Raw genomic sequence first — 7,245 nt, 5'->3', positions numbered from 1 at the left:
GCTGGGTGCAGTCCCAAGCCACCCGCCTGGAAAAGCACACCCCCCTCCAAGAGCCCGCTCCTTTTGTACTCTTCAGCTACCCAATATCTTGAATATTCAGCAGGTAACAGGTATTTTACCTTAAAGGGTAATTTTCAAATCGGCGGGTGGGTGTCACCCTCCCGCCTGATTGGTTCCGCTTGATTGATCCCACTTGATTGGTCCCACCTGATTGGATCATGACGTACCCCCCTGTACCGCTTGATTGGATCATGACATACCCCCCTGTACTTGTACAGGGGGCCCCCCTGTACAGCTTGATTGATTGATGATGTACCCCCCTGTACCGCACAGTGGGGGTTCTTTTTGCACACAAAGACATGTGGCCGGTGTAAATTTTCCATCTATATATTGTATCCTACCTCGACTGCAATATTCCCTCGGTGTACAGCCCTGACGGGGCCTTTCACCTTACAATCTTCGCGAGGCGCCTAAATATTCCCCAAATTAAATGGGAGGTAAGAAAAAAATCCCAACACCCCCTGTTTCCCACTTAAATAAATTTACTTATAATAAAACCAGATTATTTTATTTCTCATAATTGTGAAACAGAAAGAAACCATGTTAGCTTTGAGATGACAACTACAACACAAAATCAGTCTTACTTCTCACAGAGCATGCAGGGCTACAATCCAGGTCATTCCTCTGTATCATCAAATGTGGTCTTTTAGAAGTACATCAGCAAAATCAAGCCTAAGCTGACCTATAAATCTTCATGTGGAAAATGGAACATCCTCTTTTGCAGAGTGACTCTGTGATTTTGTGCCTAACCATTTTCCATTCGCTCACATAAACCATCAGCATTTCCAGTACAACACAGCCCTAGAACCAGAAATGGACTCCTCTATTAAGGTCACGACAGTATTTCATCACAAACCATACAAGCCCTGCCATTTTGATGCAGGTTATGAAATGGCAGCCCCGAAAGGCACGTGTAACTCATTAACAGTAACTTGCAATGCTGATCAGTTAGCAGAAGTACTTTATCATCATAGTGGCATATTTTCACATTTATTGGCATGACAAATCAGTGTCATTAGCTAATGAGATCTGATTGAAGCAAAAATAATTGCTATTATCCCCACCAACAGAGCATCTCAGAGAAAAAAAGCTCATTATTTTTCTTGCTTTCTATGGGATGAGTGTTGGTAGGCCAGCAACAAAAGTGCTGTGTCAGGTTGAAGCAGGAGCATGTGATGGATACAATTTGTATGTCAAGTAGACAACAAAACACATCATGACAACAAATTCTGAGCTATGAATTGAGGGTATGGAAGCAGCAAAATTCAAAAGGTCAAGGTATCCCTTACCAGTAAAGATGTGGAGATAACTAGGAAAATAATCAGCAAATACTCAGAAGACCAGGTAAATTGGTCTGATTGTCCCACTAACAAAGGTAGCAGAGACATTAAAACATTTCCTGGGAGAAATTTCCATTTGAATTCTCTTGCCAAGTGATACTGTTAAGTAGGAATTCTGTTAAACAGCAGGATGTCTGATCTCAATCTGAGCAAATGCCTAGACCATTCCAACTTAATGTTCATGGGTCCAAAAGCAAAATTCACTTCTGCTTGCCAGAACATTTGACACTGTGTTATGTTCTTCCCATTCTTGTTCTTTCAACAGTAGTGGCACAATATGCTGTTTCTTTTCCTTCATCTTGAGATGTTTCTACCTTTTACTTTAGTGATATACAGGATTCCCTTTCTGGCACCAGCTTATAAATCAAAACCTGACCTAAATCAAACTTTTCAACTAAGCTGTCCTCATCTCTTATTTGCCTGTGTGTCATGTGTTCTTTTTATTATGGTCCAGTCATGTAAATGCCTGTGGTAGTGAGGATAAATCTAGTCAGCCTGGAGATCCTGCCAGTCCCATGGAACTCAGAACATTTATAAGGAGTCAGAATTTTAGAAGTCAGAAAGGTCCACTGTGATTTATCAATCTCTTGAAAACATCCATCCCCACTGCTGAAGCAGGACAAGCTGGAACAGGTTGTTCAGGACCATTTATAGTAGGGTTTTGAATATCTCCAAGGATGGACACTCCACAACCTCTCTGAGAAAACTATTTTGGTGTTTGATCACCTACACATTAAAAAAAATAATTTTTTTGTTCAAATGGAATTTCTTGTGTTTCAATTTGTGCCTGTAGCCTCTTCTCCTGCCACTGGGCAGTCTTGAGAAGAGTCTGTCTCCCTCCTCTTCATTCCCCAGGTCCATCAAGTATTTACACACTCTGATAAGATCCCTCTTTCTTCTTTAGACCCTCTTGGCCCAATCATGTAACGTGCCTGTAGCAACTAAAAATGTGGGTTAAAACTCTAGCTTGGAGGACTGTATTCTGTAAAGTACTGACTTCTGAAAGTATCTAGAGGCTAATTACAGTAGTCTGTTCAATCATAATTCCTAGGAGACTATAGCAAAAAATGGTTAGACAATCTCATGATGGATGAGTGCAACAATATTTCTTAAGAAATAAGTTACTGATGGTATTTCTGTATACCATAGCAGTAAAATGGGCACAGTAATTGCATGGGATTTTGGTGTCCTGATTTTTTATTTGGGCTAGTAGGGCTTGTTATTCAAAATAAACACTGGTGGCTCTCTATGAAGAATAAAATTAGGCTGTGGAACTCCTTGCCAGGGATACTGTAGAGCTGATAGATTTATATGAGTTCAAAATAAGACTCAACATGTTCCAGTCTTAGAAGAGAAGCCAATGGAGGGTATTTTAATATATAAAACCCATTTCAACCTCAGGAAGACCCTGCAAAGTAGGGGGTGCAAATCAGAATAATACCAAAGAAAATATCATAAATTGATATTTCTTTTAGGTATCTGGTTTTGGCCACTGCTAGAGATAGGATACTGTATCAAATCAACCTGCTGTTTGATCCAGTAAGGAAACTGGAGAAAGAGCAGAAAATGACTTATAGTCTCTAGATATTGGCATTACATATTAAAGGCTCTTTAGTCTTCTGTAAGAGAATATCAGCCAGAAGCTGAGGCCAGTCATTTAAAAGAGAAAATAACAGCATTTTTAGCAGTGAAGAAGACTACCAACTTTCTGAACAGTCTGTCCCAATAGTTAAGGTTGTCAGTTCTTAATGCCTTCAAATCAAGACACAAACATAATGTTTTCGATCTCATTCAGAGTAACTGGATGCAATGGAATGGTACGTGATACACAAATCAAATTGACTTAATGGGCCTTTTTCCTTTCAAAACCCTACAATTCCATAAATCATATCTTAGCAAAAAAGTTCATTGCAAGTTTATGCAGGGAAGAGGTGTAAAACTACCGAATGTAATTCACTGCCAAGGACTTCTTGCCTTCTGAACCACTAATGGAAAGCAAAAGCAAATGGAAAAAGTACTTTTAAATTAAGCTAACATTTTAACATGAAATACTTTTCTTTAACTGCATAATTGTGGGATTTATAAACTTTTATAAGAAAACTGAGCAGACAAGTGTTTTTCCACGAGAGAAGATAAACTCGTCCTTTGATTTCTTGTTAAAGAAGGCAGTAGTTTTCTCTGTAGAAAGTAGGAACTACACATCTTATCTGAGTTTAGTAATTCCTTGCAGAGTCTCCCCTGGGGATTCTAATGACACCAATGATTTCAGTGTAGAAGGTGACTTTACAGTGTGGTTACAAATAAAAATGCCTATAGCATACCTGTAGAAAGTTTTGCTCCTATCATTCGTCTTTCTCTGCTGACAGACGTGTCATTTAATGCAAATCAGTTTCTCTGTTAGAATAATACCTAAAGAAGCTCTGTCGCTGCAAAGCTGCATTAGTGATTTATGCCTCATTTCAAAGGGATGAGCAACGGCCTTATTACAGCTTCATAATATAAATCCATACAATACAGGGTTGCTATGACAACTGATGAGCCTTAATAGCTAGATTCAAAGGACCTTGTTCAAAACTGTCAAGTAGCGCAGTTCAATGTAGCTCAGTCATTTGCACCTGTAAGAACTGGGAGAAGGCCATGCAGGAACAGAACAGAGCAGAACAGTTCACTCACAGTCACAGCTTTACAGCCTTACCTCTGAGCTATGCAATGGTAGTCTGGAGGCTTTTCAACCCCTAGCAGAAGTATGCAAACTGGTGTTTGGCTGCAGCAATACTGAGCTCACCACCGGCCTCCGAAGCCACCTGAGAAGCATGGTGAATCAGTTCACATCCAGTTCCATTTATCCATATTTAAAAGATGAAATTACAAAGAGACAAAAGAATTAAACACCTTGTTGATACTGAAAATGGGCTGCCCACCCCTCTAGACTTCTTTTCTCAAAACTGTGATCTTAGCTGTGTTTTCTGCACAAATCCTCCCACTAACTCTGATATTTGTCAGATTTTGCTGGGATAGTTCAGCTCACTAATCCAGTAGATTAGTGAACTCTGTCTTCTCCCCTCCCCACCCCCTGCCTTTCCCCTTGAGATTCTTACAAGGAGTAACTTAAAGTGGTTTATTGCAGAGTTCTAATGCCTTGGAAAAGGTAAAATGGAGGAGTAATGACCAGCAGGGATGGTCGCAAACCTATCCTGTACTCCACCCCCTGAAAAAGATGTCACCTGAGCTTTTCTAACAGCTATACAGACACACTAATATACACATGCATAATTCATATACTTGATTTGCTCTGCAAAGGCTAAAGATGGCACAAGATAAAACACCAGGCACGACATCGTATATTATAGAGGGATGATAGTTGTGGCTGCTGCTGTTCCTTTTTGCAAGTCCAGACAAAATCTGAGCTGAGTACATATTGCAAAGGTGCATATACACACACAAAACAATAATGTCATCAGCCACACAGAGAACACAGCAGGGTCTCCACTGTTCATTACGTACACATAAACAGAACTCAAGTAATATGAGCACTTGAGTAAGACTCAGAGCCACATAATGTTCTACTTGAATGTCTCCATTCCACAGGCTTCCCTACTCACTTCCTGTTTTCAGTGAAAACCAGTAATTTCTAGTGAGAAACCTCCTCTGAATCTGAGTTCTTCTAGGAATGGGAAGACTTGCAATGATTGTTGTGCCCAGAAGAAGCATGTTCTAGAAAAGGCACTGGAAGGAGACTGGTTGCTTGCAGAAGCTAAACACCGTTTTCCAGTATAGCTGGATTTGTTTAAAAGGAAAGAAGCAATGCTTATCTGACTAATCAGATGTCCTGTAACTTCCAGTACATTTGGAAGGAATCAGTGTCACTACATACAGTATTTCAGATTAGTAATAGGAAGGAACTTTTATACCTGCCTGTAAATTTAACCTACAGATTTTTTTCCCTTGAGAAGCCTATTTTCATAATACAATAATCAGTTGCCTTTTACTGGTTTCATATTAAAAGAACTTTAGTTGTTTGAGGTGTAAACAGGTCAAAGTGTCCATCTTTCTTTTTTTCAGGAATGTATGTGAGTCCTACTGCAATTCCTGTAATTTCAATAATCAAAAAGACCCATTATTTCAACAGCTGTGGATGAATTCAGGAAGTTGCTACTGATTAGCTTTATGAGCATCTTTCTGCTTTCTAAAACAAGCTTCCACTTGTGCAGATGATGAAGTGGATATATTCCAAAATGATCTCACATGGTAGAAAATTCTGCCAATATACGGATGTTGCAAACAAAAACGGTCTCAAGTTGGGAAATTTTGCTTGAGTTAATTTACTACGAAGCAACACAAATATTTTATTGATGATTCAGGTTCTGGGGAAAGAAAAAGAACGCAAACCATTAGACAAAAATATTCATGTACATTTTTTTTCTCTCCTCCGCTCCCAAATTTCAGTTTATCTTCACGTGAGGTACATTCTGTTAGAATTTACCCAGTGAGCCAACAGGCAGCACAGAAGTTGAGGCAATGTGCGTAACACTTGGGCCAAACCAAGTAATATGATTTCTGCCATTCGGTGCCCAGTGCTTCCAGTTGTCCTGGACATAGGGATTCCAGTTGTCCTGTTCTTCATTTGTCCCTGCTCAAGCATGGGAAGCGAACACTGATTGCAGTTCTTTCAGAGGCAAACTTTCTTCAATGTGGTCTGTTCCGCACACAATCCTTGTGTGTGGAGTGTTCCCACCTTAAAGGCTGCAGATTGCTCCTTAAATATGTCATGGGAGGAGGTGCTGTGCACTTCTCTCAGTAAGGTTATAGTGCGCAATGATTTTTTTCCATTGTTGCTTGGCTCGCATCTGGGCAGGCTGGAATCACCTCTGACTGGCACACAGTAAGTCATGATCTCCCCATTCCAAAGGGCTAGAAGCACTGTGTTATATCCATGCAAATACACTTTGTAGTGTGCATGATACCCAAAGATCTGTTACTATTGGGTACTCGACCAGGCTGAGATAAATTCCTCCCACTTTCTCCTACCAACTCATCATCCTCTCTAAGAGTTTATGTACGTGCACACTGCCTGTGAGCTGATTCACTGCACAGAAGAAGAAACATGTCTGTGTCAGGGAGTTACATCAGTGAACTTGAGAGGATGAAGCCTGCTGAGTGTAAGGAGCTATTTTTTCAGCAGAATTTCTCATCCTCTATTGTTGGTACTTTTCATTCTACTAACGGAAATTTTCAAGACCTTATACATCACTAAAAGAACACACTAATGTCACCGATCTTACACCACCTATGAATTTTTTTCATGGAAGACTCCATGACCCAGAGGCCATGATGCACAGTTGCATCATGATCTCAGCTTATCTTCATCCAAAAAGCTTTTGCGAAGAGGTGGACGGGGAGATTGTGAGCAAACTAAAGCTAATGCAAAAAGGGAGAGGGAGAGGGAGGGAAAGGGAAAATGAAGAAAGTTTAACTGCTATCAAGCCAGAATAAGATTTCTGAAGATCTGAGAAAAATACTGACAGGAGGTATGAAACCCTGGTGGAGAGTCAGAAGACAGCAATCCAGCAACACAGAGATAAGATGGCATCAAGAACAATGGAAAGCTGACAATTCCCACACCAGTTTGATGACCACCTGGACAGTAGAACCTGTCCAAAACCAGAGTCTTTTCACATGTTATTCACACCTGTGTTCTGTAACCACTATTCAATCCATAAGTTCTGTTTATTCAGGTGTGCCAACACGTGACTAGGCCCTGGCCTGAGGTTTAGCTAATCAAACAGACCATGAAAAACTCTGGGCATGACACAAGCAACTCTGAACGCTACAAATAACAGAGTGA

This window comes from Neopelma chrysocephalum, unplaced genomic scaffold, assembly GCF_003984885.1.
Source record: "Neopelma chrysocephalum unplaced genomic scaffold, ASM398488v2 Primary Assembly neopelma1_43, whole genome shotgun sequence".
NCBI lineage: Eukaryota > Metazoa > Chordata > Aves > Passeriformes > Pipridae > Neopelma > Neopelma chrysocephalum.
Note: the sequence above shows the minus strand (reverse complement) of the source record.